This window comes from Convolutriloba macropyga, chromosome 11, assembly GCF_964194025.1.
Source record: "Convolutriloba macropyga chromosome 11, txConMacr16.3, whole genome shotgun sequence".
Lineage (NCBI taxonomy): Eukaryota > Metazoa > Xenacoelomorpha > Acoela > Convolutidae > Convolutriloba > Convolutriloba macropyga.
Window position 1 is genome coordinate 39,459,186 of NC_134478.1, and position 13,845 is coordinate 39,473,030.

Here is a 13,845-nt window from a genome sequence, read left to right on the forward strand (position 1 = left end):
TCCAATCAAGAGGAGTCAAACTTCACAGTCGGCCCATGCTCTCCAACAACCTCCTATCCAACTCAATTCTACGTCTCTCCCAATTACGAGGAACCAGAGTTGTCTATGACAGTTGGCGAAGCGGAGAGATATTATGAAAGTGAAAGCGATTAATGAGTAAAACTGGGCATTCAAAACTCTGATTAAAACATTACAGTATTAATTACTTTAACAAGTACATATTGACTATTAATTTTCTGATAAATAACATGTTATTTATTTTCGCCAAGGGGGAAATGTGGTACAATAGTATATTTTTAATTTGAGTTCATTATTTTGGTGTAACCAATTTAGTTCAATTTCTGTTTAACTTAATTTAGTTCAATTTATCTATTTTAATTTGTTCATCCATTTAGTTTAATTTTGAAGATCAAATCTTATGATTTCATACTTGTTAATTTGTTTATATCCTATGCATGATCTTTTGTCTGTTCACCTTGTCTCGTGATTGTAAGTTGCCGCATTTTAGTAATGTTATCTCGTGAACAAATTGTGAAGCAGTTTTTGTTAATTTTGCCTAATTTCATTCTTCTCAATTTCGTAATTCAAAATAGTTGACTCTCTCTCTCTTAACTAGATTTCGATTCGCCAAAGTCTAAATTCAGACGTATCAAAAGTTTGGTATCCTTCGCTAAGCGAAATACACTACAAATAATTGAACGCGATTTCGCTCCGCCAAATCAGCCTAAAATTTGTAACTCAAATAGTCAATATTCAAACAACAAAATAAAGCCTTAAATCGCTCCGCCAATTCACTCTTAAATTGGCCGAAGTAAAGAACACTAATTGGCACTACGAAACAATTCAAATCTACAGATTGTAAATCTGTACGACAACACCAATCAAAAGTGTGACAGCCACCTAAGAGATTCGATGAGAGCTGCCATTTTGTTGTTGGTAGACAAGGAAAAAACGAAATCAATTCAGATAAACAAACGTTAGGTCTGACAAAAAGTCTAGTTTTTACAAACACTTAATGTTAAAGTCAAAAAATGGCATCCGATGCTACCAAACCGAAGTTTGCATAGCTTCAACTACAAGTGCGATTAGCGAAAAACAATATCGTTTTTCGTTTACAGAAAACAATTGGGACCGGTCTTTGATGAGACTGGAAGTCGACAACAAGAGACAAATTTTGAAAATACGTTTATAATTTTGAAAGCAATTAATTTCAAAGTCTAAAAACTATTAGCAACCGTCTGAAAAAATGGTTTGTTTATCTGCATAGGTCCTTCCGACCAGAGATTGTCCAGAATCTCTCATACGACGACAAAAACTATAATTATAAATCAAAAACAAAGACAAAAATCTTTTCATTTCTGTGCCACAACGTTGACTCAGCCGTTAAAACGACACGGTTCCCCTTGAATCTATTGCTCGTTTACACAAATCAAATAAATCAAATGGGAAATTTCATTGATATGTTTTACAACCAGAACACAAAATAGAAAATCAAAATTCGGACAATCCAGAAATTACAAAAATTTTATGAAAACTAGTATCAGCGACACAAAATCGATAAATGAAAAACCAAAAACTGTCAATTACAATTTTCCCGAAAAGAAGATTCAAAGTTGGTTTACTGACACAATGCCACAAATTGACAAAAAAAATTATAAATTTTTGATAGGAAGTCATTGGTTAATGATTTTGATAATGATTATTTCAAGTGAAAACACCGGCAATTGTTTTTAATTTCAGTACTCAATTTCTACACTAATTCCTTTTTGAGTTTTATCAAAATGTGGCACCAGTTTTTATGCCTCTATTTTTGGAAAAATTGAACAAAAGTGCTCTAAAGAGGAACACTGGTGCCACTTTCGATGAGAAATAATATTTTTGAAAAACTCTGCTGAATTCGAGCTAGAATTGTCACATGAAACAATATTATAAACAAAAACAATTATAAACAAAAACAATAACACTATTATATATAAAATTGTAGCAAAATTAGCAAAAAACACTGACTAACAGTTGCGGAAAACGCGACCAAAAAAACGAATATCACTCTAGTGTTCAAAAAAATTGTAAACATCGATAATTGTCTGGAGAAAACAAAATTCAAAAAAATCTAATTAATTCTATGTTTTACGCTGGACCATCTGTCCAACGATACGACGCAAAGATCTCTGTCTATCGACCAAAGCGCACTGAACAAAAAAAAACACAGTTGAGCATATAGTTCCTCTTCCACTAGACTGGGATGAACCATCTATTTTCCCCAATTGATCACTTGAAATAATAATAATTTTGAGTGATCTATATTACAAACGATGCCTATTGTTTTTTAAAAATTTTAAAGTTATATATATATATATATATATATATATATATATATATATATATATATATATAAAGCCCTAAGCAACATTGCATCAGAACAAGAATTACCCCCAAAGTGAGAAGTTTAACAAGGATATAACAGAAAAGATGGAAAAGATCGTCAAAACTAGTAGACACAGCGGCAATATTGCTTTTGTGCTTCAAAAGAATAGTCAGGAAATAGAGTGTATGGCGGAATGTTAACTCGAGTACGTTCAGTGTTATTATAGATTCCTATTTAATTACTGGAAATTATAAACGATCTATGTGTGCGGCTAATGGGGTCATACATTTCACAAGGAATATTATATGATAGTCAAATGAGTTTCTCAAAATGGCACCTTCAAGCCTTAAAATAATTCACAATGCCATAAAACTACGAAAATGAAAAAAAAATGAATTCAGATCTTTGCAAAAAGTTATATAAAAACCAAATAATTTGAAAAAATATTTGGCCTAAAACCAAATAGGACATATTGTAACCCTGGACTACCTGCTGTGACCTAACAGATTTCCCCATGATTGAACTATTTATATTCATTTGGAGGCGGATTAGATGAACAAAAAATGTTCGAAAATTAGACAGGCTGAAGGGAAAATCTTTTCAAATCCATAGGAAAAAACCCAATGTAGCCTCAGAATAAAATCAAAAGAACTTACTTTTCTTCAAAAAGAACAATTGGAACAGGAACGGAGCTGTCAGAAATAATCAATAAAGGACCATTTTGACTCAAATCGGGCAAAAGGCGACCTATTTAATCAATTGAAACAATTGGTACAAATCAGAACAAATTCTGTTCTTCTTTTTTTTGTCACTAATGCTCATAAAAACTATGAGCGTGATCAATTTCGATGTCTTTTAAAGGTAAAATTGTTTTTTGAAATCGCAGCACAGAAAGTGAAATATAAAAAATAAACAGTCTTTGCCGTTAAATAAATGAAACGCCTTTGATATGGTAAAAGATACCAATTTTTGCTCAATGGTTTTTATTTTCTTTACTGTATACACGTGTTCTCCTGTTTATTTCAATTGTCTTGAGAGGAAAAATAATCTTAAGGGGCGGGCTGATCAAAAGACAGCTAAGAGGATATAAGAAGAAACTATTAAATTTACGTAAACAAATTGTTGTTGTTTATTTTGTGAAGTGGCGAACCATTAAAGGCGAGATTTGTGCGAATAAAAACGGCAAAAGCGGTTCAAAAATTAGAAAATGAGACAAATGATGTCGTTACCATTATATTCATTCTTATCGCGTTCTTTTTATTTTTGTTTGTTTGTTTGTCTCTTTTGTGTGTAAAGTCAGGTAGCGGTACCGCAAATCAGTAAATAAGGTTGAAGCAAAACACACGAAAAAGATTCTCCTCCTTATATGGTAAGCATTTTAATAGCGACAAAATATTCTTTAAAACTGATGACGCTTTTAAAGAACAATCCGACAACTAATTTATAATTTATCATACAAAGTCGGCATTCACGACCTAATAAAATATGAATTAGTTGAACGATCAACAATTCAAGTAAAGCGTAAATTGAAGAACAAAGTCAGTTATAAGAAACATGAAACAAAATAAAAACAGATTAAGGAACAGCGAATGTTTCATAACGAAACCTCAAAAAGGAATTTAAATAGCAAAATTTTAAATTAAGGAAATATTAATGCATTTGTTGACAGTAACATAAGGTTTCTATAATTGTAGTAAAATTCAACTGAAACTTCAAAGCATTTGTTCCAATTCCTAACAGGAGAAGCCTGAACAGATTGAAAAAGAAACGGAATTGCGTCAGTTTTTGCTGCGACCCCTTTTCAGGATAAAATAGGAGCACAATCAAAAAGGGGGAAACAACTAATGAACTCTTAAATGCTGGGTCAAAAAGTTGAAAAGGTCCAAAACAGGGACAAGGGGCTCCAAACATACACAATGAGCATATTTGTTTACTAATTCTATTTTCAAAAATTCTTTTTATAGTGATGCATTCAACGCTCCAGCTATATAATAGAGAGCAACATTTCCATGCACAAATTGCTTAGTGTACGAAGTTGAGTTCCCGGATGTTGGTGGCCGAGCAAATCAGCGCTGAATCAGTCTAGAGGCATTCTGTTTCTTAGGATTGCAAGTTCACGTCACAATTTACAATGGCCAGTGTTGAATTTTAGGACTGCAAGTTTATGTTACAATTTACACTGGCCAGTCCTTGATTTTCCAGAGAAATTTACTGCATGAAAAATAATATATTCAGTTTAACTCCCGTCAACAAGATCTGCTTTGTATGCGATTCGAACTTCCGCGTGGTTAGTAACATTTAATTTGCGCATCAAGTCGCAGTCACTAAGCTAAATGGGCTTCTTGATTTTGGGGTACGGGTATTTTTCAGACTACTTGATAAATTTAGCCTGGTTGAACTCTATGGCCTCAATATAATCATAAGGAACAAAACCGCACAAACAGAAATTTAAATATGCTGGAGATCAAAAACTTCTTAACGGAAAAATGTTTTTACTCTTGAAATGCGCTGGTTTAGCGCCGAAATGCTATGAGACTCAAGTCCGGATTGAGACGAGTTGAATGCGAGCTCAAACGAACTTCGACATTTATTCATGTGGCACCAAAAAGTAGTTCTCTAACTGTTTAAATTCTCTAGTTCTTGTTAGTTGCTTTTGCAAAACCAAGTTAGATCTCAATTTTTAAACCCTATATCATTTAACTGTACAGTAATTTAAACCCTACATTGCTTAGCCTCAATATTATGGTTCGTATAGTTGAGGATAATTTGGTTTCAGTCCATTCTAATTAGTCTAAGTCATACAGATTAAAATTGGGGTGAAATCAATCATGTGTCAAAATACTTCCTCACACCTCAGTCATTTCACCCCGACTTTAGTCTGTAAATTATTGGCTCAAAACTTTCCGCAAAACAAAGCTCTAGACCTAATAGTTTAAGGCAAAAAAACAATCAATGACCTATTCATCTCATCTAACCCCTGTTAGGGCAATTAAAAGCCATTGAACAGCGGTTTGAACTCTGATAAACGGAAAATCTAATTATGAACCTCAGGACCAACATTCTGATATTTCCGATACATTTAAAGAGTTTATGCAGCAGTTTGACAGCAGAAAAAATAATCACAAGCGTGTAATAATTTGCAAAAAAGAGTGCAAAAGTAAAATTTTATAAGTGTTTCTTCTTCACAAATATATCCTAAAAAGAAGTGAAGTGCTTCAAACGAAAAAACACAGCTTGGTGGATAATTGAGGGGCAGAAACTGATTTTCTTTTTTAGGGCTGTTTCCAGTATGTCTTAGTTGTGTATTTGAAATACTTTAATTAATTTTGTGTTTTAGTGTTAAATTAATTTTCAAATCCGTCTTAATAATTTTGAGTTGCACCCTCTTTGCCTATTTGTGGTTTTACGTCAAGGCCTCATAAGGACATTCGATTTCGGGCGTTAACCCTATGATGAGACCCCTAATTGGGAACACAGTTTTGCAATATTAAGATATGAATTTTGCACAGCATAGCTGCTCGCAAATTTATCAATCTGGATTTCACTGAAAACCCCCGTTAAGCACACGGTTAATTTTTGTTTTGATTAGCCCATTTATGTGTGCTCTGAAAAGAAATTTTAAAATTTTGCTCAACTATTTTTACTTGGGAAGTTCCACTTCCGTCTACTAGACTAAGACAGTTTTTGAATTTTTCCGATACAGTTCAAAGTGCAACGTGAAAGCGGTCAAACATGTCAAGTACTCTTTTTCGATCACAGGCAATAAGCTAAAAAAAACTGTTTCAAATTTATTCTTCGATTTCAAGCAAAATCAAGCTATTTAATACCGCTTTCTTGGAGGTCAGAAGTTTTGTGTTCTTCAAATCCACTGAATTTTGGCTCTGCTATTTGTTGATTTGGACGCCGAATTAGTTAAAAAGGTTTCGATGTAACAATGATTGCTGAGTGAACAAATTGCGAGGCTAAATGAATGAGGGTTGAATATATACGGTTGTAAATTATTGGGGATGAAATGATTCGGGGTAGAAAGAAGTGGAACCATTTTTCCTTCACTCCTAAAAGAAATTTGAGCAGAAGCTAAAACAAATTCTTTCAAAGTAAAGATCTGAAAAAGCACTCAAAATTTATAGTTAAATGCAAAATTTATTTTAATTATAAGAGAAGGGAGGAGGGTACAATCAATGAAAGCGGGAGTAAAAAAGATACCATTTTTAGAGTTTGCTTGCGTAAAATACCATGAGAATCTCAAGCTTCCGGAAGACTTTCACTTCTCGAGAAAAAACGTTTAAGCGATTAATGATTTTAAAAAAAGAATTGATGCAGACTGTTACACATAGTGTCGATTAATTATCAAAGTACAATAGCTTTTGCTATACACCAGTGCACAATGTCAAAAATAATCTTAGAGTTTTATTCGTGTCGGCTGATAACTGCTGCACAATAAGTTTAATAATTTTCGCTTTCAAATATGTTTTAAAACATTTCAAATTGAAATTCAAACTTCAAGTTGAATTTAAAATTGGAACGCAGAAAAAATTGTATGAAAACATCCAAACATCACGAAATGAGGCAGATCTACTCTTCTGTTGATTTGCCCTATACGAACAAATTGGAAGCCCGTTTGCTACGATAAGCAACATTAAGCTGCGCAAGCTGTCTACTTTACCTTCACATAGTCAAGAAGTTCAAATAGTCAAGAAATTGTCTACCTACAAAAGTAACGAAGCTTGTTTGAAAACCATTCTATATTTTTTCTACTCTTCTCAGAGTAATCTTTTTGTTTAAAAAAACAGCGACTCTTCAGAGTACCATTAGAACTATGTACTTTTTCTGCCATAGCATTTGCATTCTAACAGAACAAGTAAAATCTTCGAAAAAAGCACAATGTTTTATGCAACTAACTCTGAAGAAATATGCAAGATGAGCACTTAGAATAGTAATAATTCGCCGAATTAATTCAACAGAAGTCTGGATTTTTCCCTCAGCCAGGAAGCAAATTGATAAGGAAGTGAGTCCCTGAATTGGAAAGTGTAATCTACAGTGTAAACTGTCAATTATTCCTAATTGGGGCTGTCAATTTGGAATGCAAATATAAAATTGTACCTCAAATTGGGCTGTCACGTGACTATGAGCTCCCATTCAAGTACACCCCTGTTTAGTGCAGCGCATTTATGAACAGACTTGAAAGGTTCAGATTTTAAAATATCAAATTTTTATTGACTTTAAGCAAACAGTGGAGAACCCATGTTAATATTGTGCTAAAAATTCTTAAAGGTCGAGCGAAACTCGTTTCATGGGTCTCGAAGGTTTCTGTGAGCCATTTAGGTCAAGTCAAACAATGACCTTTTGGTTAGTCAAGGAGATGTCTTCTTTTAAATGAGCAACAATTTTTTGTTCGTAATTAGACTAAACTGGGAACATCGAAAATAAGGAAATCAACAATGAAGAGTTTATTGACAGAATAATGAATGTTGAGCAGTTTGCATTGTATGACACAATAAAACGAGTTTAGTTGATCAACCAAGAACATTAAGAGTTCTTGCCTCTTTTTTCGATTTTCTTACCCAAACCATATTCTATCGTCTTTTTGCAAACGTTTAGTTTAGAAGTATTTATTTTCGACAAAAGTTTCCTAAGCGTTGCATGCGTAAGCAATGACTAAAACTTTGGATATTTCATGTGACAAAAATTGGGAGGCATTAACTTTAATTTTAGAAAATGATGATAAACCTCGTCACTCTAAAAGATAGAAAATGATTTTTCTCCAAAAACTGGAATTTGTTCACCTGTAAGCCTAACAAGACAACAAAAATGAAAAACAATAACCAACAGGCACAAAGAAGGTAGAAAAATGGTGAAATAAACCATTATGGTTGTTAACTTCCAGTCATATTTTCTGAAACTTCTGGCTCATGATTTTTATCAATTGTTCGGGAAACAATATTTATTTGAAATGGAAAAAACTGCCAAACGTGTTTGCCACTGTAACAGAGAACAGTTTGAGTTATTTAGAAGAGCCCCTGATTGAGACAGGACGGCTAACTTACAAGAACTTACAAGTCAGATTTCCAACTTGCAAGAACGTGCAAGTCTGATGATTAACTTTTAAGTTTCTTCCAAACTTCACCATAAGGGTAGAAATAGTGACTTTCTTCATTTATATTTTCAAATCTTATTAAGTCAATGATTCGTGTGATAAAAATATCAATAAGACGTGACTAATTGGATCTTTTCCGTTTGTGCCCCCAGCTTGGTGAGCGCATATTATTTGCAACCCCCGCAGAAAATCATACCAAATTTTAACATAAAGATTTACTGTGGACTGGCACGTGCTCTGTAACTTAGGAGAGCATAACGTACGGGGGGAACATACGTAAAAGATCCGACTATTATTTCATGAAACGTGTGTGTCTATGTGTGTGTGTGTATGTGTGTGTGTGTGTGTGCGTGTGTGTGCATGTGGTGTCCGTTTGTGCGTGTGTGTGTTTGTGTGTTTGTGGATGTATGCGTGTTTACATGTGGTGCATGTGTATATTCAAAAATTTTGTTAAAGAACTCTACAAGGACCCACATGGATCCGAAGGAACTCTCAAAGAAACTTTTTTCAACTTCGACAAAAAGAAAAATCGAAAAAAAAGAATTTTGAAGATCAAGAAGTAAATCAAGAAATTTTGAAGAAATGAAGACCAGGTTGAAATTTTTCTACAAAAAAGAAGATTGAAGATGGAAGGATTTTTCTTTTGTTGCTTTAGATTAGAATTTTTCTGATGTTTTCTTTATTTTTGCAAAAATATATGTCGAAGCAAAAGTATAAGTACATTCATGTTCAACGTTCTCATTTTTTTCCAGACATTAGGCAAGATGAAGCGATAACATGTAAGAGCCTTATAAGATCGAATAGTAAACTTCTGGGAACTTATAAGTTGGATGGTTGACCTGCAAGAACATGTAAGGTTTACTTAGTAAACTTGTAAGAACTTATAAGTTCGTTGATAATCTTATAGAAACTTGTAAAAAAAACTTTTATGGCGATGCCTAAACTTACAATAACTTGTAATAAAATTGCTAGTTCTTAAAAGTTAAACATCCAGTCTCGACTTGGGGCCACTTTTGTTTGCAATACAATTCATTCAAAAAATATAAGAGCAAATATCAGCACCTTTTTCGTATCTACATTACAGGAATAAAATCCAACTCAATTAGCATTAATTTTTTTCCTTTACCAAACCATCAGTTTGAAATTGAATTCATGAAATGATTTTTAAAAATATTTAGGCAAAGATTTTACATATTTAAACGAAATTTTATAAGATCACCTGAATCGATACTCTGAATAATTTACCCATACACTAATTGCTTTTTGCTAAAAAAATTTGTAACTGGTTGATTAATTGTACGAAATTGCTCAACGCCCTCAGTTTAGGGGCATAAAACTTTCGAGCCAAGCACACTTCAGGTGTTTAGATAACTTTTGCGCCTCATTTTTTTATGACTGCATGTTATCTGTAAACTTTCCATTGTTGACGGAATATAAACAGCAAGTAAGTCTTCGGAGATAAGTTTTTTTTTGTAATTACCATTCAAATTTCACAGCCTGAATTTTATGCATTAATATGACATACTTATATTAAAAAATGAAAGAGTATCATTTTTTACAAAAAATACACATATAACATTCTAATTCAGTTGCTGATTCTTTAACTGAGTTACGATACACAATGATTGTCTGCGTTTCAAAATTTCACAGCTAACGAAAAAGCTAATTACAAGACTGGTCTGACTGACTGTACAAAAAGCTACTGTCTCAGAAACAGAGACACGATAATCTTATTTTTCGGATAGGCAACAAAAACGCATTAAAGATCAATTTTTATGAGCGTACGTTCAAGTTCTCCCTAAATATCAAAAAAAGGTTAAATACAATTTGCAATTGACAAAATTTGGGAAAATTAAATTATATTTCCAAGAACATGTCTCCTTTTCATTTTTTAAGTTTGAAATAATATGTTTTGTTTTAAACTTTCAATCTTCTTGATTAGGCAAAAAATAGGCAATAATGCAGCACTCTTAAAAGATCTCAGGGCGTATATATCTTAGTTACAGTAGCGACATTAAAAGCACTCGAAAATCAATATATCAATTCTGTTGAGCAAAAAATAATCAAAAAGACAACAATTCTTTGGATAAATTTGTTTAAAATACTGAGAAAAACAACTAGCAGAAAAATTCTTCAGAAAACAGATATCAACTCATGAGCAAATGGACGCTCTAACGATAACTCGTTTCGATGAATCTTTTGCTTCTTACAAAACCTTTAAATACGGAGCTCTGATTCATTTTTGCCAATAACAAATTTCGCTTGGATCAAAATAATCAGGTTTTCATTGGATAACTTTGCTTCTTTTGAATTTTTCAAAAATTCCTTGATTCAAGTAGATTTAGATCGGCCGCTTTTAGAAGACTCAGTGTTCAAAAATTGAAAACTTTAAAAACGTTTTTTAGAAAAATTGATATTTTTAGTAAATTCAGAATCATGATGCGGGTTTGTGTCATGCTTATATATATGTTAAAATTAATATATATATATATATATATATATATATATATATATATATATATATATATATCAAGTTTTCTGGTTTGGTCTTCAAGGTAACATGAAATTTCCATTATCAGCACAGTACTTCATACGGATGATCGATTTTTCCTGTGTACGGCTAAATTTTAATTGCTCAGCAAATATTTTTCCCAAAATTTGAGCCAAAAAATTATTCGAAATGAAAAACTCTCACTGCCTTTCCGTCTAAAAGTTACATCTAAAATGTTACACTAGTTAAGGGATTTTGTTAAACAATTGAGAGTAAGTTACACAAAAGTGGAAACAAATTATTTGAAATGAAAACTCTCACTGCCTTTCCGTCTAAAAGTTACATCTAAAATGTTACACTAGTAAGATATGTAGTATCAAAAAGGAGTTTCAAATTATTTTTTAAAAGAAACTTCATGGTTTCAGTGTTCATTATAATACAGTAATCAGGATGGAAATCTGCTCTGTACATTTCTATATTCTGTAAGAAAACAGACGGTTAATACCTGCACACATTTGATTGTTCACTCCCAGCTAAATCTTGTCTGTCGTAAAGTTATACCAATTCGCAACAGCAGTAAAAGAAGAAGAAATCTCTTCACGGCCAGAAGTGAATGGGTCAGAAAATTAAAATTCCACAAAGGACTGTCAAAGTGACAATATTAAGAAATTCTGGATACGCAACGTACATAAATTTTAAAATTCGCAATGCGTTCGAGCTCGACCGGCCACGAGTAAAAGGAGGAAGTCAAGCGTGAACTTCAAATTAAAAAGGAAAAGCCAAAATTTTGAATAAAGAAAAGAGATCGATTTATTAAAATCTTAGGCAATTGTATGAATTGACCACGCAGGGTTTAGATTGAACGGTCTCAATTTTCTTCAACATCAAAGTATAAGTTTACAAAATGTGGGCAAATGTTGATTAACTCGGGAAAAAAATACCTCAAATTAATCCAATTTCACGCCGCGAGAAACGTAAAGCTAAGCATGGTAATTAAAGCGTAGAAATAGCAGATTCAATTTTCAGTAAATATCAGAAAGGAAATAAGGAAAAGAGCTCAACAGGGAAAAATTGGTACAAATGTAAGTTCACTATCCAACTTTGGGTGGAAATATGTGGGTAACAACAAAAAGTAATGAAAAAATAGCTGAAGAAATTTTTCTCTATCGCGCTATTCCTTGGTTTACCAGGGATAAGGAAAATAGGTGGACGTTCTATTGTTTGATTGAATAAAAAGCCAGGATTTGAGTAACTCCCGTCTCAATCCTTTCTTCTCTAATTTTAATCAGATTTTAAGCAAAGCAAATTAAAAGGAAAAGGCGAGATTATTTCACTTTGTTCACGGCCAATTTCTGGGCCAACCACGTACAACCTTAATGCTTCAATGTTTTCCAATCATAACAAAAAAAAACATTTTTCCCTATTTTTTCGGTTTTTGCGCTGAAAATTTCCATCAAAATTAGGGAAAGGTCTTAAAATGGGATCTGACTTCAAAGGTAGTCTTTGAAAAAAGAAATGGTGTTTTTTCTTCAAAATAGACGATCAAACAACTGCCATGGGTGAAAATAAGGGAAAAGAAACGCCATAATTCAATTGAAAATCTATTTCAGGATTGCCTAATTTGCTCCTAATTAAAGCCAGCTATTGCTTTTTGTCTAAATTTACCATTTTCCCCATCCGTTCAAAATTTTTCCACAATTTTTACCTTTCAATTTTCTAACTGAACAAGGAGACTTTTCCCAGCGGCAATCCATTTTTGTTGGGACTGGCAGGGGGCTTGCTTGAAAATCAATTAGAAAGTGAGGGAGGGAAAATATTAGGACGCTAATTATGCTACTGGTAACAGAAAATAAATATAAATTGATCAATATATTTTGCTCGCATCTCGAGCAAAGCTGTTTAAAATTGAGTTAGTTGAATGGATGGTGGGTTTGTTGGCTGTGTTTTTTGATGTTTTTGTATTGCTATCACTTTCAGGGGTAAATTTAATGGCTAAGATATTCCCGATGGGAATGGGAGGGTTGTTTGATATTTTTCCTTTTATTTAAATATTGAGCGCCAATTGCCCCAAAATGGGTAAACTGTTATTATTCCGAATTAGAGCTTTCTGTCAATTTGATAGAAATCATTTTGAAAACAGTAATTCTTGAATGTATTTTTTATCTGCAGCCCAAGTTTCGGGAATAATGATATGTGATTCTTTGAAACATATTTATTTGACAAAAACGCTTGGCCATTTTTGAGAATTAAGACTAATTTTATCAAAATCCTTAGTCGTCAAAATTCTCAACAATTTTTATTTTTTGAATCAAACTTAAACTCCTCCCTAAAAAAACATCTTGATTTATAGGGCAGATTTTAAGGAATAAAAAATTTTATGTTCATTTTCCATTTGAAAGTGAAATGAACATTAAGCTTTATATTCCTTATACGTTTTTAGTGTTTTTCGACACTATGGACAGTAGGCTAATTGGAACCAGAGATGATCTGTTAAAACTGACTGGGTTGTGTGTGTTGCTGTGAGCAGATAGAGTCCTTTGGGCACAACCAAAGAAAACAGTTATCACGTCCAACTTTATTCACATGGCAATGCTTCCAATAGCCTACCCAATATCAAATATCCAAAACAACCGAAACCCCCAACCCCACCCCCCGGACCACTCCTCTCCCACAGCTGCATCCGCCCCATGTTTATTTATACCAAGATCATGCCCCTATCCACAAACACACACACACACACATACACACACATACACACACACACACATACACACACACAATATATATATATATATATATATATATATATATATATATATATATATATATATATATATATATATATAGTACACACACGCAATCACTCCTTTAAGTATTCGTGATCACATATTG

The 13,845-nt window shown here is 32.9% G+C and overlaps 2 protein-coding genes across 3 annotated transcripts in view; one reads left to right on the forward strand and one right to left on the reverse strand.

Moving 5' to 3' along the window:
• LOC142349624 (5-hydroxytryptamine receptor 1F-like) overlaps positions 1-12,677 on the reverse strand; it is a 166,626-nt gene extending 153,949 nt beyond the window's left edge. Inside the window, exons 1-2 of one of the 2 annotated variants that reach the window (XM_075401315.1) lie at positions 12,659-12,677; positions 11,459-12,130 (exon numbers count right to left, since the gene is read on the reverse strand). The gene's annotated coding sequence lies outside the window, so the exon portion shown is untranslated. Of the gene's footprint in view, positions 1-3,021; positions 3,879-11,458; positions 12,131-12,658 lie in introns of those variants that run through there. The other variant, XM_075401317.1, reaches the window with a different exon arrangement.
• Positions 1-13,845, forward strand: part of LOC142349625 (uncharacterized) — a 343,675-nt gene that overhangs the window by 2,413 nt on the left and 327,417 nt on the right. The window lies entirely within an intron of this gene.